The sequence below is a fragment of the Haemorhous mexicanus genome, chromosome 2 (genome assembly GCF_027477595.1).
Source record: "Haemorhous mexicanus isolate bHaeMex1 chromosome 2, bHaeMex1.pri, whole genome shotgun sequence".
In the NCBI taxonomy this organism is placed as follows: domain Eukaryota; kingdom Metazoa; phylum Chordata; class Aves; order Passeriformes; family Fringillidae; genus Haemorhous; species Haemorhous mexicanus.
Genome location: NC_082342.1, coordinates 25,437,992 through 25,462,428, shown reverse-complemented (window position 1 = coordinate 25,462,428; position 24,437 = coordinate 25,437,992). Strand labels below are relative to the sequence as shown.

At 38.5% G+C, this 24,437-nt stretch overlaps 1 protein-coding gene across 1 annotated transcript in view; it reads right to left on the bottom strand.

The window, feature by feature from the left end:
• Nucleotides 1–24,437, bottom strand: part of COL8A1 (collagen type VIII alpha 1 chain) — an 87,465-nt gene that overhangs the window by 24,163 nt on the left and 38,865 nt on the right. Inside the window, exon 3 of the mRNA XM_059837927.1 lies at nucleotides 6,972–7,086. The gene's annotated coding sequence lies outside the window, so the exon portion shown is untranslated. The remainder of the gene's footprint in view (nucleotides 1–6,971; nucleotides 7,087–24,437) is intronic.

Genomic DNA, 24,437 nt, shown 5'->3' with positions numbered 1-24,437 from the left:
GACACAGGTCTAACGCTCTTGTGTTTCAAAGAAGAAAAGCAAAGTAATAAAAACATGCTCACATAACTGTCCTTTATATAGGTGCTGTGGGCCGTGTTGGCTGATGCACAGCTGTTGTGCATCAGTGTTGTGATAAATGAAAGATTTTTTTCTGGTAAAGGTAAAATCGTATTTTAAGACACAGTGTTTTCCTGTGCCCTTGAATGAGGAGAGTCTGCCTTTCTTTCAGGTACTTTGATCACTACAGAGAGCTCATTACAAGCACTGTATTCCTTGTGTTGGTGAAGGCAAATATATAAACTAAGCATTAAGAAATACCTTTCATTTTAGTCGTTTCTGCCTTCCTGTCTTTTAGATTGTGTTTAACTTTTTAGACTCTCATTTGTCAAAAGGCTTTGTTTTCTAGCTATCATGGAAATACATCGTGTTGGAATGTGCTTTGCTCTGAGCACAGCAAAATCTGCAGATTTTTCTGCTGGTGAGTCGAAAATGGTAAGCATCAGCCCTTTGATCTTAAGCATTCTAGATTTAGGGGAAAAAGAGAACAAAGTTTGATTGTGTCTGCAGTTCCTATGCATTATAACTCCCATTTAGGGGCCATATCCATTCCTGGCTGAGTTTAATCACAGTGGGAAATGGTGTTTGTGTTACACATCTGGCCATGGTAGGAGGAGGAAACACCTACATTCAGGCGTCTTTTCTGTTCCATTCAGCAATTCTGAATCTCAGAGAAAAATTGTCCATATCTAGGTAAAAAGTGAGAGGGGAGAGGAAATAAAAAGGAGAGGGAAGTCAAAGGAGGACTGTCTGGCAAGACCGTAAATCTTCAGCTGTTCACAACCACTGTTACTCATGCGGATAATGAAACTTCTGAGCTAGGTACAAGGGACATCAGGTTTTAGGTACCGTAAAGAAATTCATATCTCAAGGTATAAAAATATGTGTCTCAAGAAGGATATGAAAGAATAAGTTGCACAGTGACTGGAATGAGTATTCTGGCTGAGTGTGCAAAGTACGTCAGCATCTGAGATTGGAAATAGATCCCTCATGACATTGTCAAGTATGCCTGTGGGAGGAACAGGGAAAATCCCACCAGGCATGTTCAGCACCTGTAGACACAAAGTGGGCTTGGGTGTTTGGCACTCACAGTGTGCACAAAAATCTCCTCATAAATGAGCATGCTGAGATATGCCACAGGTTGTGAAGTTAGGAAGACAAAGAAAAAGCTTACTTGGGAGATTAAAAGGATACACTTTGCAAAAAAATTCAGGTGCAAAAAAATTCAGCCAATACCTGGCTCACCCTCTGTCCTATGTTTACTATTTAATCCCAATCACACTCCTAAGATATCTTTGAATATTCTGAGTCCAGGAGAGATGCACCCAAAGACAAGATTAATACAGAAGTTTGGGGGTTTTTTTCATTTCCACAGCATTTCCGTTTTCCACATTCATTTCCATTTATTCAGTCCTGAATACAGCAAGTACTGATTTTACGAAAAGCAGTGGTTGCAGTCACATCTGAGATACATAGTAATATAACTCTTCTTCCGATTTCTGAGGTTACATACCTCCAGGAAAACAATTTCCCCTTGGTATATATTTAATTGAGTTTGGGAAATAAAAATGTCATTGTCAGTGTTTTTGAGGCCAGACCTAAAACTTTCCTAACGGAGATGTTAATAATATCCAGAAGAGTGAATGAACTCGCTGCAGGCAAAAATGATAATATAACAATAAAAAGTCAGACTCCTCCAAGACTCATTTGGTTCAACTGCAGATTGTAGGAGATTTCTCATATAAGTCTTTGATGTATTTTGTGTGTACAATGGTTAGGAAAAACCAAACATATCTTGTTGAGAGTTAACATATTATATAACTCTTCTTCATCATGCTAATTTTTTAGCAGAAAAATTGCAGACCACTGGGCTTACCTGAGCTGGGTAAGCCTTTTAGCTTACCAAACGTCACATCAAAAGTTGGGACTGAGTACGTGTTAAAGCTTTGTTAGGATGGTGTGTCCTAAATGTAGAATGCCAAAGACAGAACTTTGTGTATTCCTTCAGGCTGAGCAGGAAAGCCAAGTATACAGAATTGGAAGCTGTCTATCAGGGGTTTTTAATTTGCTTGATATTGAGCAGACAGCAGAGACAAAATACCAAAAATGCTTCAAATCCTTATGACCCTTCACTGCAAACTGTGAACTTCATCTGCTAAACTCAAATTTCTATTTACACTGTCAGGAGAGGCTACAAGCTGTTGCCTTTTCTTTGTCTTTTCAAGTTTGTCATTTATAAAGGGATAGCTTCACAAACACTGCACAGGAGGGGGGACCTGAACACATACCAGACCTTTTGCACACTCAAAATACTTAGTCTCCATTCTGTGGATTGCTTAAAAATGGCTGTAATGCAAGCAAAGTAGCATGAAATATGCTGTTCACACCCAAAGCAGAAAATATTCTATAGAAAGTCTTAGCTTTGCCATCAGCTGGCGTAGCTCACATTCCCAAGTTGTGTCGCAAATCCTTGCTTCTGCACACCTGACGCCATTTACATCATCTTCCATTAACACAGGAACACCCAGGTGACTGCTGACTAAATGGTCCAAAATATATTCAGCAAAGAACTGCATAACCTTCTTAAATGAAATATCCCTGATTTCAGCCTTTTCTTCAACATTCATCCAACCTTGTAAATGAGGAGCTAGACTGTTAGACAGAACAAGTGCAGAGATTTCAGATGTATAAAGTAGAAATTGTGAGAGTGAGTAGAGAGAGTAGAAAACTGAAGGTGACTGAACACTGGCATCGCATCGGTTGTGAGGGAGGTTGTGGAATCTCATAATGGGAAATAATTCAAAAATTTTCTGGACATGGTCCTGGGCAACCAGTCTAGGTGTCCCTGCCTGAGCAGGGGGATTGGACAAGGTGACTTCCAGAGGTGTCTTTAGACCTCAACCACTTTTGTTCCTATGGAAGACTACTGTGAACTGTAATATTCGTTGCTATTTGCATAACTTTGCCAATTAAAACAGGACAGCCTAATCAGTTATTTAAATAAACCAGACAGCTACATAAAATTCCTTTGAAACTAAATATAAGGTTGAATTATATAACAAATGTTTTAGCTGAACTCTTAGTATTAGATGGGCAATTATTCTGACTGTATTTTAAATTTCATTTCACACTGTGGTAGAATTCATTGAATTTTACAAGGCAAAGGCATTAATAGAGTTGTGTCTGAACTCTTTATGGTCTAGAAAACTGTCTTAAAATGAACCATTTCCTGAGAGACTTCTGCATAGAAAATACATTGGTGTTTCCAAAAGAAATTGAGTTCACAAGGAATCATTTCATTGGTACATTATGTTAATGAGGCTTTTGAAAGAAGACTTTTCACTTAGCGTTACTTTTCTCTGAATGTGAAAACTATGGAAAATGTGTGGAAAACATTGGCAAAGTATGGATGGCAGCTGTATGCTCTATATGTGACTGTTAATGAGCTAGATGTTTATAAACCATATGCTTTAGCATATAAACAGGAGGATTTATGCATAATGCAAAACCCATAAGAACATTTATTGTTTGGTATAACTGTTTCCCAAATCAGAGCAGCACATTGTTTCAGTCTTCCACAAACTTCCTGTTACCAGAATAAAAATCTGCTGCCTACTGCCTTCAAGTTCTTTTCATGTGAGTTGGTCTAGGGCATAGGGGGGCTTGGAAGCAGAGAATTTAGTGAGCAGCAGCTTCTCTGCTCTGTACAGGCTGGGATCATAAACTTGTCATCATGGTTACTAACAGCATGCAGGAGGTTTCTATACAACACCCCCAATTCTAATAATTCATGAAGGCAAGTTCATCCTGTTCTTTTAATGTGTTCTTCTGTACTGGAGCTTTTTGTGTCAATTATCACTACTAAAGCCCTAAACAAGCCCCTTTTCTTCAAAACACAGACAAAAGCAACCACTAGGTTTATTCACAATAATGCTTGGATTATTCAAAGAAACCACATTCAACAACAGGAGAAGTAAATTTTTAAGCTATTGGATAATACTGCTATGTTTGGAAAAGATTTTTCTTTTGTAATTCTCCTTTAATTTCCTCCCATCCAAAGCTGCTGTGAGGAGTCTGAAGCTAGGTTTTCATGAGTGAGTGAAGGAGTCCAACAACTGACTCCTTTTTAAAATAAATGGTCCTGGAAATGTAAGGTAACATTTCCATAAATACTTGAGTAATTTGAGGTTTAGGTTCCACTAAGATCTTCCAGTATTTCCAGCTCCCCAAGTCAGACAGGGAAAAGGTAGACGAGTAAACTAATCCCTACTATCAGATAAGCAGGGTCTGAATGGAGAGACATAAAGCATGAGAAAATGAGAGGGAAACTGTGCACAGAGGAGATGGCTATGTTCAAGAGGTTTATACACTGAGAGGCCTAAAAGGCAGTTCAACAGTAAAAGGGATAGACAAAAAATACCAGACTGTATAAACTGAAACATTACTTTCAGTCACTTAGGTTTGCTTTGGATTTTGAGGTACGACCTCAGTAAATCCACATAAAATCGTTTAACTTATCACTTTACTCAGTGCCTCTGAATTCAGAACAGGTTTTTTTTTTTTTCTTTTTGCTTCCTGATCAGATTAGAAAGTGTCTGAAGTCAAGCTGTGCATTCTGGTAATGTTTCTGAATAGTTTTGCTTTCTTAGTTTCAATTGTTGTTTTTCAATTTTAAAATATTAATAAAATACCACTTTTGGGTGGGTAGTGACTACCACGACATTGTGTAGAAAACCAAAGCAATTTGAAGCAAGCTAGACATTCTAAGTACATTTTTAAAATACCTTATTACTTAAATAAAATAAATCCCTTAGTCTAGCAATTACTTTCAGATGTTTGATTGTTTATTTTTAAAGAAAGGTCATGTCAACCATTTAGAACTGACAAGAACTATTTTGATATCTTCATGAGTTTTCTCTAACATCTGCTCTCCTCCTTATGTTGGGAACTATATACTCATCTTCATTGTCTCTTGTATTTATCTTAATTTTGCTGTATTTTATTTTATTATTGGAGGAAAAAGTTCACAGAGCTGTTTGTGGCTAGATTTAGTTACAGGAAACCCAACAGCTAAGTCCCAGTTTCAGCTGAGACAATTAGACTGTTGATTTTGGTAGCAGCTCAGGGCTTCTATTTGACCCAAATGCCTTTCAGGTCTATCTGCCAGTTGATGCTCAAGTCTGAAAATTTTCTGTATTCTTGCTACAGATAGAGGGCTTTGTTTCCTTTTCCTTAGAAGTATATTTCTATCCAGATCTGAATGTTTTGCTGGAATTCTTCTCCATTCACTGGAACAGATTAGAAGAAAAAAAAGGAAATAACAATATTTTCCAGAACTTTCAACCTCTTTTTGTTTTCCCCTTAATTCTCTGTTCCCTGATATCCGTGAATTGTTGAGGACAGTTTTTTTTTTTTTCTCAAAGCAATTTTGCCACTCATGAAAAGTAGTGGGTGCTAATTTGTAATGCTTAGCTTAACTGTTGCTTTTTTCTGTCTAGCAGCTATATTTAATAGCTTATATTACAGTTTCACCTGTTGTAATAAAGGACTCTAAATCACTGAAAACTCAATACTTTTAAAAAGTGATCTATATTATGTAACACCAGAAGATATTTATTGAAAGGTTTGAAGAAATTACTAATGAACTGAGCAGAGTTGTTATACAGTCTTTTCATCAACTGCTACAGAAACTTTACAGCTGAATTATCAGAATCCACTGACATTATTGGATGGATATTTTCTTAAGTGGATGGGCTCTAAAACTTTATGGATGCTCTTGGAGAATGTAAAAACTGAGAAGTGTTTTATTCTCTGTCAGTAGTTTGTGGGCTAGAGTCTTGAGCATTTTTTTTTCCTCTTTTTGTTCCTTCTTTTTTCTCTTGTTAGACTTTTCTAGCACCTGATGTAGGGTAGGTCACAGCTGCTGATGCTGGGTAAACACAGTTACCAGGGACAGCTCCAGCCATGGAGTGGCCAGATATCGTAAAATCCTGTCACTGCACCAGTCCACCCCACAGGGTTTATAGTTCAGAGCTCCCCAGGGGGTTTCCATGTTTGTGTGACCCTGTTGGTTTTTCGTCTCAGACAAATCACGTGTGACTTCTCTGCAAGTGAGAAATGCTACTGAGTGTGGCACTCTCCTTAAAAGATGTCCGGAAAGTCAGAGGGATTTCCATGATGAATTCTTACCATATGGATTCTTTCAATTCATTAGCTTTCTAGAAACCAAAACAGTGCAGGACACTACTGCAATGCAACTTGTTAAGCAATAATGCGTTTTTTCTTCCAAAAGTCACACATGATAACAAACTATACTCAAGGGCATAAGATGACCGTGGACAGTATGAGCTAATGTCTCGTTGTCAGAAAGTTTTCCATTAAGGCTTGGAATGATGCTTAACATATTCTTCCCATTAGTGAGCTAAATCAAACATCGTATTAAGTATGGATTTCTCAATGAATGTTACTGCTGTTTATTTTAGCATGTACATACATCTGGAAGTGGACACATCTACATAGGCATTTTGGGGAACAAAAGCACATCAACAGCATGGCTCACTCTAGTTCCAGGATAAAACCAATCTTCTTTACAGGAACACAAATATGCCAAATGCCATATATGTTCTCTCCTATCAAAAAATGGAGAATGACTGAAAGGGTAGATTTCTTTATCTATGATAAAAAGTGTTGCTGAGGATGATCAAGAAAATTTATGTGCCCTATAATTTTCCAGTCAAAATTCAAAAGCTTTGGTGTATAGCAAACACTTGAAGAACTTATTAAATCCTGTGTAGATAATGGCTTTAAGACAACTTCAGTTTTAAGCCATTGTGCTTTGTTTTTGGCATTACATAGAACTCTCTTAGGATTGCAAAGCTTACATTACAAAAGCTAACACTGCAAAGCTTACTTACATTGAGGTTTTGGGACAGGGCAGAAGACGGACAGGTTGGCTGCTTTTCACTCTAAGAGACACAGATTTCCTGATTGTGTTAGGCCTGGTGTTACTTTGCTGGTTTTAGGTTGGTCCTAGGGGGAAAAAAAAGCTATTAAGAAATGTATGAGCATAATATCCTTTTTTTACCTCCCCAGAAACATTAAGAACCATTAGTCAAAATTTTCAAACATAGTGGCTTAACCTAGTCTTTTAATTCCCTATTCCAGCTTCTTATTCAAGGTCTACTCTTCAGCAGTATGAAAACCTGGCAACTCATTCACTCTGAGTAGCCTTTTTAGTTATTTAGTGTTTGTGAAAACTGATGTAGCAGTTTGAATATGGACCAAAAATCCTAGTGTTCCGTGTTTTTGTTGGCAATCCTTTAATAATTATGCTGTAAATCAAATTATGGGTTTGGATTTCAAAAGTGCCTTGAGCCTTGTTTCCACCCTTCTACAGAGACACAGCATAACTTTTTTCAGATTACAAGGTATAAAATTATCAGTCTGAAATACAGATGAAAAAAATTTACCTAATCTTATATTTCCCCATGTTGTCTTGCCCATGAAAATGTACATATAAACCCTTTCATGCAATGCGTTAATAAAATCAGTAGTTCCCAAGAGGCATTGTGCTTGGAAACTACCAAAGTCCCAAGCATTGCTGCACTCATAATGTGAGGATACTAACAAGGGGAGCCACAGACAATGCTGGTGTTCTATACAAAATAAAATCTGCTTTTCTGTTTTATATTCTGATTATTCTCACACAGCTGCTACCAGGTCCTATGTGCTTTGCCTGACACAAATCCCATTGACATGACTGGGAAGAGTTTCTGTGATTTTTTGGGTTCAGCTGCCATCGAGCTGTTTAGGGTTCAGTTGTGGATGGACAATTCTGGATGAGCGTGCAGTTGGAGTGAGCACATCCTCGAGTGCTGTGCTGGATCAGAGCTGGGGAGGGCCCTGCACCTCTATGCATAGCCCCTTCCCTCAGCTGCTCACCATGCGCTGCACTGCTCAGCATCTGTCCCATAGGGAGCCATGGGCAATCCAGCTCATGGAAAAGCAGGGTGATCGCTCTTGGTGTACTGATTTGCTTTGTGGTTGAAAATTGACGTGTTTGGCCTAGAGCTTCCTTGCCTATGTTTTTGCCCTCCAGAGCCAGTGGTTTCCCACCAGAGTAACTCCAAGGAGCCAAACACACCCAAAGGTATCTCTCCATTTACTTTAAGCATTTTATCAGGCAGGGGAAAATGCAAATTCAAGAACACTACTCCTGACCTCTGCAAGGCTGTGCTGCGGCAGTGCTCTGTACCCCAGCACCCAGTGGACCCCAGGCAGCTCTGCCCTGGGTGGCCTGGCCCCCAAGAGACCATGCAAACCTTAGAGGCAGGAAGCATTTGGAAAGGGAGGAGTACTGAGTTCCCAAGGAAACCTGCATGACTGTTTTATCTCAGATTTATTCAAGTCTGTTTGAAGTGTGCCCACTACCCTGTTTCATCTGAATGCCACAGCAGGGCTATTGTAAGGTCTCTCAAATCTGTAAAAAGAACTAGTTAAATTATTCTCAGAACAATGCATTTTAACAAAACAGGCTTGAATTTTCTAGACAGCAAAGAGTTTTCTGCCAGAAAGGAGATCTCCAAACATTAGCCCCAGTACCTCCATGGTACATTGTTTCCACCCAGCCCCTGATTTTCTGATTGCTGGCTGGAATCTGTTTCTCCCTTCTGTTGATTTCAGCTACCCACCTAGTCACAGCACAGGCTCTGAGAGCTGCTGCATCATAGCAGTCGGGTAGGCACCTTCCTCTCAAAGCCCAAACCCCTTTCAGATAGAAACTGGCTGCTTTTCAGGCCTTTTGTCTTAGACTATGGATTAGATTAATCATGACAAAGTTTTCTGATCTCTAGTGTAAAATTTATTTTAAAAAATCTCTTTAATGATAGCAGGATAAGTTTTCTGGCAATACCAATCTGGTCTCCAATTGAACCTTACTTTTACAGATAATCTGTGTTGATTTCCTCCTGACTCCACCCCTCTCTTGCAAGCAGATCCCTGATGAGTTTGGGGTGCAGTTTAGGAGATATGTGATCACCTGGGGAACCAATAGGAGATATGCCTGAGTAGCTTGGATTATTTGTAATTTGTTTCATCCAATTCATTGGAGCTGTACAAGGAAATGTGTATTTGCCACCTTTCTGGAAGGACTCTAAAGCCTGAAGAGCAGAAACTGCCAATGTGTTATGCAGAACTTTAGTTGTCATTTGCTTCCTAGTTTTCTGAAGAGTAGGTTCTTGTTTATCCTGCCAAACAGGCCTTCTGCTTCAAAGGATGAGGCAGTAATTCAGAACACATCTACACCCTATCAGAACTTTTAGAGACACCTCTGTGCTCTGCAGTTCAGCTTGGGATACAAACTTCTCTGCAACTTGCAGATATTTAAGGTTGGGGCTTTGGCTCAGCTTCTTGAGTGAATGACGGAAAGTCACCAAGTCAGAAGTAGCTTTGAACACTTAGCAAAATGGAAACCTGCCAGACTGAAGGGGATGGCAGCTACTTTGCCTGTGACTGAGGAGAGAGGGATTAGGTGTTTCAGCCAAACAGCTCATTCTTCCCTCCTCTTTGTACCATCCATGCTGGGGTTACTACCTTTGTGGGATTAGGGAAAGGGTAAAGGAGTGCCAGTGTGTACCAGAGGACAGCAGCAGTCATATCTGTCCATTTATCTGCAGCAGGATTTCTCTGCCTTTCTGCCCTTGTCTTGGCCTAGTTCCCACCCCTCCAAAACAGGACTGAGCCCTCCTTGACAATCAAGAAAGAACAGAAAAATGTATAGATGGTGATGTTGGAAACAATGGAAGTAAAGGAGAGGTCTCTGGTTGTCTTCCCTCCGAGGAAAGAATTGAAGGAAAAGAAGGGGTCACAAGGAGGAGAAGCAGCTTCATGAGCAGAAAAAGTGCCCTGTCTCCTTTAAACTTCCTCACACAGAGGCCACTCAATCCCCACCTTTCACTCTCACATCTTTCACCATCCCACACCACCTCTGCTACCCCTGCCTGCCTTGTCTGCTCCAAGGATGCCCTCAGCTGGGAGTTTGGTTTTGCTACACAGTGTAACAAATAAAAAGATAAATTCCAGTTCTAGTAGATCACTCAATAGGCTCCCACAGATTCTTCTTAGGAGAGCTCCTGGCCGCTTCGAGATGCTTTATTTAACATTAATTTTTTTTTTTTCCCCCAGCTCCTTGTGTTCTGAGACCAATCACTTGATGTGCATTCCTCCGCTTCACTACTTTCAGAAGTGATAACCTGTAATGGTGAGAGGTGGCATTCACAATCTCTGAACAGAGAGAGACATAATTCTCTCTCTCAATTTTTTTCCTGGAGAAGCACAGAGTTTAAAGCAATTCTCATCTCATTTGCTGCTCCTGTGTTTGTGCCCATGTGGAATGTATTCTGGAGATTGTTTACCCGTGGTGACCAGTTGGATCCATGTGTGTGGGTTGGGACTCTCAGGCAGAGAATCACGAGTTTTTCAGTTAGGAGAGAAGTTGGAAGTTAGAAGTAAGTACGATGTAGTATAGTATACATCTCTTTAATATAGTATAATGTAATAAAATATAGTTTTAATAAAGCGAGCATTCAGCATCCCAAAGCCATTTAGTCAGATCTCAGTCATTTTCCTTCGTCGGGGGCACTGTGAGATAATTTCTTTTAACTTGAAAAAATAGTATCTTGAAAGATTTCCTACTGATACAATTGCTGTCTTCCCTATGTTGTTTCAGTCACGTGCAGATCCTGATATAGAGATTAGGACTACTGGGAGAAATCCCAAGTACAAGCCATGAAGTGAGCAACTTGAAGCAACAAGTCTTTCTTTGCTATGGAGAAAATAAATCCTGAGAAGGAAGGGAGGAAGGGAATATGAGAGAGAGGAGAATGAGAGAAATCATTCCTAAGAGAACATTTAAGCATTGAATTTCCCGACTGATAGCGTTTTATTTCATTGCTCTGCTTTTAAGAATAATTTTGTGCAAAATTGTATCTGAAAGGAGAGGAGAGAACTTATTTTCTGTGTACTAATCTTCAGTTAGTACGATTAGTACAATTCTGTGTACTAAACTTCAAAGGTAGTGAGGTGGCTTGCAGTCTTGTCTCCTTTCCACTCTGCTACCTACAGGTGTTAATTGTGGAAAACAACATTTTCTGTTTGTAATTCAAATGCAGAAAGACAAAAGCAGAAAGGTAGAAAATCACAAAATCACTGTATTCTCTCTCTTAGCACAGAAACAGCATGATCCCTAGTTAATTTAAGTAGTCACAGAAATAAAACTTCTATTTTAAGCAGGCATTTAAGTCCTGCTGATTCAGTATTCAGCCCAAGTGCATATGGCTTTCGTGGAATGAAGCTTGCACTGAACTGGATCCACTTAGTAAAATATTTCAGTCTGCTATTTGAGGGAGGAAAGAATAATCTGGTCAAGTGTTGGAAATGCTTCTGTAGCAAAATCACTTCTGTACTGATTGATTGTTCTGTTTTCTAGGGAATTTTTAAGGGTTTTTTTGTGAGAAAGTACTACTGTGAGGTAGAAGGTTACTCTGGAGAAAAGTTAAGGGAGTATATACACATAATTGCCTTTTTTGAAAGTAGCATACTACATAGGATTTCCTTAACTGTACCAGAAAACATTAACACTCTGGAACTGATATTTGCAGTTTTGAATTCCAGCTTTCCAAGTATAATTAGTGTCCTTGCAAATGTTTTGGTATCAAAGTTTGGACTCGCTTTGGGTAAGACAGTCCATAAACTCAGGGTTTTGTTCTCATTTATTACTTCCTTTTACAAGAAGTTCCAGAGATGATAGCTGTAATATTTAATACTAAGAAATAGCAAACTGAAATAGCATGTTTTAAAGTATTTATTAATTATAATATATACAAGTTGCTTTCATTTATAATTCACTTTTCTCCTGACATTGTTCTCTTTTTTGCCTTAAGTACCTGTGATTCATATCTTCCATTATAAAAAAGCCCCACAAATAATTTTACATACCTACAACATTTGTCTAATCACACACCAAAATAGAAGGTAGAGGATATGAAAATTACTTATGACAGATGAGTCGCATTAATATTTTGTTCTAAGCCACAAGAAAAATGAGACTGAAGGGGTGGGAAGCAGAACAGATCAAAACCCTTAGTGCTTTATGATTCAAAACCACAACTAGCTATTGAGGTGCAAAATGTTCTTTTTTAAATAAAGTGTGAGAAAGACACAGAGTTTTGTACTGCAAATGCTGGCAGCACATAATGTTGCAATTATTTTCAATATTTTGAGATGCTTGAATCATAACCAAAACTTTGAGCAACTGAGGTAAAAGCATTTTTATGCTCCTTCACAGACACACACACACAAAAAAAAAATAGAAGAAAAATTGAGTTTGTTGCAGTTGCATCAGAAATAATGTGCCAAGTTTCTATTAGAAAGAGAGTAACAACAGAAGGACGGAATGTTATGGCATCCTCTTGCCTATTTTTTTTCCATTGTAGTAAATTCAGAATCATTGAGATAGTACTCCTGTTAGCTTTATGGGATTTCTGTGCTGCTTAAAAAAACTCGTGTTTTATGTCTTTGAAAAGAATAATTCTGACTGCCTTTTAAAGGGAATTTACTATTTCAGTATATGCGGCTAACTTAGTTTGTGTATGAAGCATAATCTTACTTTCTGTTTAGAGCACAGTAATTAGGATCAGTCACACTGGGTACACTCTCAAGTAGGTTGCCACTCACTATTGGACTTAAAAAGAAACATTTCTCACTCCATCTGATGTGATCAGATAATACCATCTATAATCTGACTGACTGTTGGGTGAACAAGGTATTCTGTTTTCTAGGATCTGAGTATTATCTTTTTTATTGTGTCTTCTTGATCCAGTATCCAACAAAGAGCTCAAGTCAGTAAGATAGTGAACCTCCTTCATGAGCTTGTCAGCAGCCTCAGCTCTTGGGAAGGGATGTGCTTTTTGTGGTGCATGATGGAGGCAGGCAGAGTCCTTGAGGGAGGTCTGTGCACTATCAGAGTTTCCAGCTTCCCTGGCTGCACCATGGCAGCTTCAATATGGACCTGAGAGACACTTCAGCCTGCCAGGCTCCACTCCAGCAAACAGTGGGGAAGGATCTAAGCATCCATGTGGAAACCTGTATTTTGCCATTTAGGGTAACTTCAGTGCAGTTGTATGTGTGCTGTAAAGTCCACCAGTTACTCTTTAGGACTGAAGTGGAACCATGTTTCTCATCATGAGAGTGAATTAGGTAGATAAGTATTAGCTCTGCTTAACACCACTTCTTTGTTCTTCTGGTTTATGAGCAGGGGCCCTGTTCCTACCCACCCCCCACCAAAATCTGTCTTTTCCTCAGATGATAACAAAAGTAGCTGTTCAGTGCATTCCATGCTGGACTGGGCTGCATTTACACCACTTTTTCATGCTGTGTAGGAGACACTGAACATGGAAAGTGAACAGGCACTTTATGGACAAATGGTGAAAATTTAAGAACTAAATGGGTGGCCTTGACCAGACAGTTCCTGAGGACTTTATTCAGAGAAATATGCGTCTGAATAATTAGGAACCAGCACAATGTTTTCAGTATCTAGCTGTAAAGGTGTTCTCTTAAGCTAATAAAGTTCTCCTTTTTCTCCGGTTTCAATTTGCCTCATTGTGCCCAAGGAATTTTTCTGTCTTAGTTTATGCAGTACTTTGGACTTATTCTGTAGGTATAAGACACATTTTCTATAATCCATCAAACATTAGTAACTTGATTCTTCATGACTGGGCTATCAGAGGCTACTGGGGTGTGATTGCAACTTGTTTGCAAATAGGTATAGTTGCTGTTACTTTGTTTAGTCCATGAAAATTCAATAATTTAGTATTTGCTTGCCAGGCTATGTGTGAGATCCGTGCCTGGAGGTAAACACAAGCACATGGGGTAATGGTACTCCATTTCTTACTGGAACTATCATAAGATGTGTTTCTTGTTAATAGTGGCTTATAACTGTGATAAGATTTTTCAGGTGTTTCAGTGAAAGTAATTCCTCCAAAACCACCTCCCCAGAAAAGGTTTGTTGGAGCACACTGAACTGCAATTGAGTAGGCCTCCAAGGGCCAAGAAGATTAAAAGGAAGTATTATTGGTCCAGAAAGAAATTTTGCCAGGCCTTCAGGACAGAGTTTTGTATCTTTGCGTGTTTATCTGTGGTATGTTTCTACACCATGAACTTGGACAAAAATTCAAATTTATGATGAAATCTAAACTTCTGTTAGGACTACTAACTTTGAAATCTTTCCTGATTCTAACTAACACATAGAAGGATTTGCTAGTGCAGCCAAGACTAACTGTTTCTGGGAGAGGTACTTGTAAAAGCACAGAGTAGGTATAAAGGGCATGGTGTAATTTAGTCAGGTTATTTGTGTGTGCCTCTTAAAAAAAAAAAAAAAAAAGAAAATAAGGGAAAAAGAAAATTAATGTAAACTTTCCAGTTCCTTACTGCTGCCAATCTCAACAAACCAATTCTTTATCCATTCTGGAATTTTTTTCAGTTTAGTCTCATATTATAAGGAAAAATGAAGTGAAATGCACATTTTTTATATACTCTAATAAAAAGTTAGAACCCATAATTTGCTAATATATCATGCAATGACCAGTTTATGCTGGTTTTTGCATGTTCTGTTTATCACAGGTATAGGTAGTGTTCCTTACCCTGACTGGCACCAGGCAATTCTTGCTGCTTTGTTGATTTGTTTGGCAAAACTCCATGACCCACATCACATCCTTTTATGTAATTTCTCTCTAAAAGTAAGGGAGAGCCATAAGGACTATGCTAACTTCTGTAGTGCGTATTTGAAAGAAGTGATCTAAACTCCATAAATGTAATCCAGATGAAACATATCAGGGCAGAGAACAACTTTGACTGTCATCTGGACACTGTATATGTGCAGAAACAAGCAAACAAACAAAAGTAAATTCTGTCTTTCATTGATGATACCCAGGTAACTGAATATAGAACACTCCATACCTTTGATTTGTTGCAAATGGAAAAAGCCTGAAGGAGATGAAATTGCCAGTCACTACATTGTCATTATAGAATCTTAGATCATAAAGAACAGGCCAAACTTTTCTGTTCAGGTCTCCAGGGCACTAAGTTGATGAAGTAATTAAGCAGGCGTCTCATTTATTTTTGAGAGTGTCAGATGTTGAGCTGTGTACATGATTAGATTCTTTGCTGAACAAGGGCTCATATTAAAGTGGTGGAAATGCCCCCATATTTAGCAGGGATCAAAATACCAATAACAGGAAAGTATGGCTGGTTTTCTTTTTCACCATACTTTTCCTTTTAAATAAAATCAAAGTAATAAAACATACTCAAATGTACATGTTTTATACTCAGGTTGGGAGTAGGAAATCAAAAGGAACATGGTGTAATACTATTTATCAAAAAGGAGAAATGTTATATTTGTACATTTCATCACAGAGGAAAATGCTTTCAGGTTTACCAAGGAAAAAGTGGAGAATATGTTCAAAATGCTCCCCTTGGAAGTAAAATGCCGACATGGACTGTAAAGTATGACCTCCTCTTCATTCCCCTTAGGGATTCATGCTGTTTATTGTCTGTTCCTTTTAAGGCAAGATTCTAGGAGTTTCCCATTACAGGCAAGAAGGAGAATTCCTCTCCATGCTAATATAGTACCCAATAAGCTCATGCCAGTGGCTTATTTGGTCATCTTTGCAGTAGTACCTAAATATTCATGTATTTATCTTCACAGTACCTTGTAAGATAGGGAAGAAGTACTACTCCGATTTTGTGGCTGGAATGAGGCTAAGTCCTCTCCCCAAGGCTGGTCAGGAGATGTGTAAGAGATGTGGGATATAGGAAGGAGGTATTCCCTGTCTCAGAGTACTGCCTTAGTGGGTCTGCCTTCCTTTTTTCAGGAACATGGTGCCTTATCCAGGAGCAGCAGCTCCTGGATAAGGCACCCTGTTCCTGTAGAACACTACTTGTGTTTGAAGGAATTATGACACATCCCACCTCTTAAACTGTGTTGTACTTGGGATATGTTCTTGTGAACTCAGCCAGATCTCATGTTCCCCCACCCCTTGACTCCCTAACCACACAAAGCAATGCCTACAGTTTTCCAAGCCCTGAATTATTTTTACCTTATAAGTGTACTTTGCCACTTAAAACTTACAGCACATACTGTGTTTCTATCATGCTTGGAATTTCTGCTCTAAAGTTTCATCCCTTGATGCGTTTATGTGGGTAGTATTTACACATGTGACTGCATTAGGCTCTCAGCTGTACAGCTGTGCAGCTTAAAAGCTTTAAAGAGACAGCAGCTGTAAGGTGAGTTGTGTGACAAGTCAGCAACAATGCTCAGATGTTAGGCATGAGTCATGCAATAAACATGGCAAGTGCCATTGAATATTTATAATTAATAACATGGGCTGATAAAAATGATGATATTGATTAAACATAGAATTATTTGGGTTAGAAGAGACCCTAAAGAACCCCTAGATCCAGCCCCCCTGCTACAAAGCATTGAAAATTTTCTCAAATCTATATAATAAGAGATAGCACGAGCACTGCAAAATAAAGTAAGTACTTTCAATTAGCTGAAGTCCTATAGACAGCAACAGAAAGAAGATTTGGATGGAAACATAACTAAGCAGAGATTCTGTAAATATTTCAGCTATAAAAAGCCACAGAAGTTCAGGCTTTGATGATTTCCTGAGAATAAAAATATTTAACAACCCTAATTCTAAAAATAGATACCTCCTCTGAGTTAACAGAAGGATTTTGGTAATAGAATGTTTCTAATCACAGTTCTAACACATCTGAATTTATGAAGATGTGTAGAAAGCACAGATCTTGAATAAATATGGATTGTAAGATGCTGACAACATTCTGGCCAGCAGAATGGAAATGGTATTTTTCAGTCTAAATCAGATGTGTATAATTTTAGATTAATTAAGATAAATTCAGGATGATATTAGTTCATTTATTTCATTTTACTTTTCCATAAACGTAGAATTGAGTCTGATGTCTGCCTTTTCAGGAGGTAGCAAGAAGGATTTTGATAGAATGGGATGGAGTGGCTAAATCTAAATTGTTCTACATATTGTAGGAGTCTGAACACAGCAATATAACTGCTCTGTTCTAGAGTTCAAACTACAATTAGTACTAAAGTCAAATATGCGTTCATGTGGGAGAACTCCCCAGGAGTTAGGCCCACTTACTTTTATCCTTGGTATTTTAACCTGAATTAATCTGAAGTAATATGCTACGACAGTTGTAAAACCACTTTATAGGTAAGTTCCACCCTTGTTCTGGATAACATCTCAATGATACGTCAAAGTGACCTATAAACTTTTAACTTCCAACACAGATATAACTTTGCCCATAGCAAATTTCTGTGTTGTATGTGGTAGAAAATAAATCTGTCCTCTGTTTCCATGACTCTAAGTGTGGAGAATTAAACAGACTTATACACTTTCACTGGTGTCCAAGTCATAGGGAGATGGGGATCACAGAATCTTAGAATGGTTTGGGTTGGAAGAGGATCTTGAAAATAATCTGGTTCCAATGCCCCTCCTGTGGGCAAGGACATCTTCAACTAAAGCAGGTTGTTCAGAGCCCCATCCAACCTGGCCTTGAATTTCCTTGGGAAATATTTCCTAGGAACTTATATATTATTATTGATTTCATGTGGGACCTCAGATGCTATGCTCAGAAGTGATAGTCTAACGCTATGGAAGCACAGAGTTAAATGGAACCTTTAGCTTTTGGAAACTGGAAAAATACAAGCCATTTCTTCCCTCAAAAACTGACAAATGCAAACAAAACATGAAATCACTTACCTTCCTCAGCAGCCTTGTACTATTACTGCCTTTAATTTCTTAGGCAGTAAATAGTACAAGGTTGACTGGGAAAGTTTTACATCCGGCAAACATTAAAAAGATATTTCAGATCTTAGTAGGATAGCTGGCAGTTTTAGTAGAGACCATATTTGCTTATGAAAAACGTAAAACAAAGGATATGGTTATTTTAATTTAATATTGGACTTGACTGGGAAGAGGTCTGATGAAGATAGATGAGTCAGATTTGTATGTGACTGATCAGTATAGCTGTGTTAGAGATCAAAACTAGCAGTAGAATTGCATAGCTCTTAATATCCTCTTTTTATATCACTATTTTCAGGTGAACTTTTATTGGGGAAAGAAGTGAAAAAATATCTGAGGACAGATATGGGATGACAATGACCAAAGATGGGGAAAATCAGATATGCTCTGACTCCCAAAAATCACAAGAGAAAATGAATATTTCATTCTCCTAAAATGAACTCTTCTTCTAAGAAAGATATCCCCGTGGGTTAATTTCCCCCCAGAGATGAACTCTCCATTACTTAGAGGTATGAATTCTCACAGAGGTCACCATTTCATTGAACATGAGTATTTCCAGAAGAGGAAGTGAAATGTGTTTTTCAAGAAGTAATTTTTCACCTACATGGTAGATCCAATTCTGAGACTGAAAAAAGATGGATACACTAGGCAGGCGTCTAGAGATATGTTGTCAACTTATCTTCAGCTGACTTGGTTTGCCTGAGAGGACACAACAAACAGCCTTGTTAGATGCAGGGTCCACCTCCCACAGAAGTCATACCAGCCAGCAGGCAGGGCATTTAACAGCTCTATGTGTCTTCCCATCTACACAATGATTATATTAATATTTACACACCTCATAGTGGAAGCTGGAATAAATTAATGAACATGTGTAGTTATTTAAAGCTCTTGGACTGAAAGGTGTGCCAGAGATCCAAGATGATTTGCTCATGTGTTTGCCACATGCCAGCACAGAAACCTCCTGGATGCAACGCAGTGTTGGACAGTTGCTCAGATGAGGTCAATGGTATAAACAACAGATATAACTGGCAGGGTGCTTTGGAAGATTCAGCCATCCTAAGACTTTATTACAACTCTCTGGCCATATAGAACACAAATCAACTTCAGATTATTATTCTATTAGCTCCAAACACACCAAGGAATGATCTGGGAATTCATTCCAGCAGTATGCAATCTCATTTGAGCAGATGTCACAATCTCCACTTGGGAGGAGCCACCTGGAGACTCAGTGCGAGCCAGCAGAAAATACAATTTTAATATGCTGAATAATAAGGCAAATGCTGTTATTTGGAACTTCTAGCAGACACCTGCTGACAGCTGGCATTAAAAGGCAGTGACACTGCTAGACACATTGTAAATGGGGCAGAGGCAAAATCTGATCCTTGCTGAAGTCAAGGAAAGTTTTGCCATTGACTTGAAACATGCCAGAATTTCTCTTAGAATTGTTAATGATTTATATGTGTATCTACAAGGTTATGGGTAGTTCATGAAATATTTATCTACTGGCAGATATCCATAGTGTCAAATAATGGGGATGTTGAGATACCAAAGGAATATTATTATTGTAATAAATATCTAGTAGAGAAAAAAAGATAGATCCCACCTTACATTAAAACAGATTGATTCCAGAGTTTGTTATCATCCCAAAACAAAAGTCATAAACCAGGCCATTCAGTGGTGTTAGGGAAAAGCACTTTTCTATGCTTAGTTGGTTTGTAATATCTAGTAGCAAAACGTCATTATCCAAGAATAGGGGGACAGGAAAGAATTCCTGTGCATTCACTTTGTGCAGCAAACACATCGACTGACTCCTCTTATGCAAATCCATGTACCTCAATGGAGAACATAAATATTTTATGCAAAGCAAGCTCTGAGGAGAACCAGCTCTGCGTTTTGCTCATGTATTTTGCCAAGTGTCTCTTTCTTCCTCCATATTTTAGTATTGTCAGTGTCCCATAAATGTCTAAATTTTTTTCTTGAAGTTATATTAAAAAAAAATTGCAGCTTCTAATAACCTGCCAATAAAACCTCTGCAGCTGAGTCTGCTAAAACACTTGTTTAGTCACTAAAGGGACCAAATTTGCATACAGGGTTTTGAGAGTGCTGGGAGAACATTTCTCTTCAAGTAATTTTTTCCAATAAAATCTCGGAATGTTTGTTCAAGAGATTGATTTGACAGATGAACTTTCACAAGATGAAAAAATCTAGACTGGTTGTGTCTTTCTAGTGTCTATATCACTAGCTAAACACACAGATGTGTGATTTAGGTGAGGTTTCTATGTAAAGCCTGGACAAGAGCCTGACACCTTGTTTCAAAGCACGCGTGTCCTGGTTCAGGGCAAATTTGGGAGACAACCCCCAAAGGGCCCCCCTAGGAAATCGGATTCTACCACCCCACCACCAACCGGTCCAGGAGAAAATACTTCCTTGGAGAAAAGTGGAAAAAAACTGTTTATTAAACAAGAAAACTTAATATTAAACAATAAAACCCCTTGCTGCTCCAAAGGAGATGACAAACCCAGAAAGTCCCCTCCCCAGATTCCAGTTCAGCTCACTCAGTCTCTTATCAGTCCCTCCGGCGCTGGAAATACCGTGGCCCAGGCCCAGCCCGGCCCACCAATGCGAGCTGCTGGTGCTCTTATGGTTGTTCAGTCCAGAGCAGGTGTGAACAGGTCCAGAGAAAGGGGAAAAAGGAAAAAAAAGCACAGTCCAGGGAACTTTTTTGCCTCAGCTAGCTAAACTAACTAAAAAGCAAGGAAAAAAAAAAAAGAGAACCCTGTCCCGCCGTCTGTTTATCCGCAGAACCACGCAGTCCAGAAGCAGGAATGTGTAGGAGTGAGTTCAGTGTCTGAAAACAAACTGCGCGCCTCCTCTCCCCCCCTCAATCTTTGAAGCAAGTCTTAAAGGTGCAAAACTTACTATTCAGCATAAACGGAACGAGACGATTGGGGATAAAAGCATCATATAGTCAACCTAGGACAACGTGCAGTCAGCCATCAACCAGCAGCAGACAGCCCATCTGCTGTAATGTACCATGGTGAAGTACTTAATACTTCCATTTTGGTGAGTAAAGCAGAATGAAAACTTCTGTTCAGATGAGGAATGGAAACTGAGTTGATTCTGGAAATTTTTTTCTAGAATGGCTACTGCAAAGTGACCTTATAACCATAGTGAAGGCATTAGACTAAATAGTCTGTGTTGCTGTGGTTCCTCTGGTAACAGCAGCTGCTGTCCTGTCACAGTGAACCTAGGACCGGTGAATTCACCAGTCCAGTTTCAGACAAAAATTTGTGGGTAACATACTGGTACTTAGGAAAACATAAAATGGTTTGCAGACAGAAGAACCTGTGCCTTCTGTTTTCTTCCTCCAATATAATTAGTAGTGGGAGACTTAAAAGGTGACTGTGTTTTAAAGGGAAGTGTAACTATGATCAAGTGTCACTTCGAACATGCAATACACCACAGGTAACACAATTCCATCAGCTCGTATCTGATGCAATCACATCACATGTCATAATGTCTTTCAGTTTCAATAAGTACTCTGTTTAATTTTTTCTGCTTTATAGTATTTTCTTCCTAAATCTACCTCTAGATCCTGTAATACTATTAACATATCTGCAAATCTACTACAGTAGCTACTTTATCTAAATAACAAGACTCCCCCTTTACTGCCGAATTAAGCAACCTTTGTTGGCAGCAGTCTGCTAGAGTGCTTAATTCTGTAAAGGTATTGCAAAACCCAGGCTAAACTATTGAAAGAATGTTTCCAAAAAATCAGAACTGAAGGTTTTCTCTGTTGCAGAGCATATAAACTTGCATTAGCTCTTCAAAGCAGACCTCATTGTTCAATGTCTGTGAGGCAGCTGTTGCTTTCTCAGCAGAAATGCCTGTCATTCAGTTTAAACTGGTCCTCTGACTTTTTTCACTGCATCAAATGATATCAGCAGAAAACTCTGTGCTCTACATGACCAAGAAAGTATTCTCTGGTATTTTAATTGTCTATCTTTACAGCAGAAAACTGAGAGTGACATGAGATTATCCTGATTTGGCTTACACATGGATGCTGTTGCTTCTCTCAGCCTGAGCAAGTCTGATTATTAATTAATCTCAGTGCCTCTCATGAAAGAACTCGGGGAGTGATCAGTACAAGTCAACGTGAGCAGTATGCACAAGATCACTCTTCAGGTCTCATAATTGCTATTGCTCAGCAGCAAACCAATACTGCTGTTATGAGCAGCCCAATCTCATTTCCACTTGATGGAAAAGCCTGTGAATCAATGGTATAACAATAAATGTCTGTGAAGGTGTAAAAAGCCCACTGAAAACAGCGTTACCAGGTGGACTGCTGGTTTTCAGTCAGGATTTAAGAACAACTGGGAAAAGGTATTGCTTCCTTTGGGAGCATGCTGACATACCACAACCAGAGAAAATGAAATGATGCCTCTGCTCTCAACAAAATGAAGTGGCTAACACTGCCAGTTGTGTAGTAATGCTGGTTAGAGCTGAAGACAACTTTCAGCCGCAAGACTTTCTAGGATAAGTATTCAGGTTTTGTTACTACCAACTTTGAGTTAGGAAAACAAAGGAAAATTGAAATAATTGTTTGCCTGAATATTCCCAGCAAGTCACTGGCAGTGCCAAGCTTAGGTCTTGTTGCTGAGCTCTGTGTAGAGTCAAGTATCTCTTTGAATAAAGATGTTAGCAGGCAAGTTTCATTCCCATTGGTGGAAAAAGTCCGATTCATGTCAATTCATAACTTGGCTTAGGTCATGACTAGACAGTAAGTAACAAATTGTCTTTTTTTTTTTTTTTCATCATTCGATTCTGTACTAAAAAGCAGACTCAGACTTTATTTTTGTAGTGTGGTTAAAAAACTGCATATACATATCAAATTAGTATACATTAGTGTACAGGTCTCAGCTTTTTCATTTTCCAAGAATTTAAGTAAATTCCTTATCTATTGATGTGGTGACCATTTATATAAAGAGAATACATGTAGGCAACCTGTGTTGTTAAGCAATATGTGTATGCTACTGAGACAAAATTTTGAAGGTGCAGTAATTTTGAATATTTCTAGCATGCCTAGCTTAAATTAAAAAAAAAATCCTTAAATCTTAGTTCTCTTTTGCAATCCTTTAAAAAAATGTAACCTTCCCTTTGAAGGGCTGGTGGTACCAGATATTGGTGAGTTAAACTGGATGTCTTTTGTTTAAAGTTGTTAATGTCTATCTCATCTGTTCTATAATTTTTGATTTATCAACAGTGTGTAGTAACATGTTTGATTCATTAGAAGAGAATAAAGGATGGCAAAAGCAAGTAAATATGTCAGTTAAACCCCACTAGAATTAAATCACCTCAATTTGTTTGTCTGGTAAAAACTGGACTCTCATTAGGTGAACTGAGGCCAGCTTGATTTACCACCAAAATGCAGATCTGGATCTGACTTTGAATTTGCAGATGTGCATAAGAGAAACCCCTCGAGTCTTGAAATAATTGACTTTAAGGAGAGGCAGGAAGAATGTAAGCAGTGTTGTTAAGCAGAATGAAGTTAATCAGTTACTGTCATTACTACTGAAATCAGTCTCAGTTTGACATCTTGTTGATTTTCACATTATTTTGTCTAAATAAAGATTGTTTTCTTCAATTAATTTAGATTACACAAATCCAGGATATTTCTGAACGATCTTCTTGCTTATAAACAACAAAAGGAAGTGATGTCGTACATTAAGATAATAACTAAGAAGTGAAGCTTTTGTGTGTGCAAAAATTTCAGTTTTAGAGCTTTCAGGGAAAAATGAGGTATAAGCACTGAAATAAAACCAGCATGAGTTGGAGTGAAGAGTGTTGAAAATATCAAGCATATATTGAAAACCCCAAACATGTAATTATATGCTGTCTTTGTAGAGAATGCTTTCTAATTGTAAATTTGGGCATTTGGAGGCAATCTTAAAAACAATGCTGTAGTGAAAAAACAAGACAATGTCTCTCTTTCTTGTCTGTCTGTTTATGTAGGCTGTCATCCAAAGCTGTCAAATAATCAAGCCCTCTTAGCAGAGCTTTTCCAGGTGCTTTCTGTCTGGTGGATGTTTACATACAGGCTGATACAGAAGTGCAATAACTACAATTGAGTTACCCGTGTCCAAATTCATTTACGCATCTGTTCTCTGGTATTCAGTTGAGCCACAGAGCATCTTTTGGGTCATTCAGATCCACAATAACCCTTCTAATGGGAGTGATGTACTTTACATGTCAACACAGACTAACTTATCTGGCTCATATTTTTTCTCTTGGAATGCAAGAACTAAAATAGATGCCATTGTAATACTTGGCTTTCATTTAAATACCCATCTACTGATGCCTGATGGAAATGTTTTTAAACACTCCATTTAGAGATAATTTTGCTCATATATTATAGATCTCTTCTATTCCTCTTTTTCCAGCTTAAACTAGCAGGGGGAAAAAAAGGGTTTTGTCCAATTAAGATTT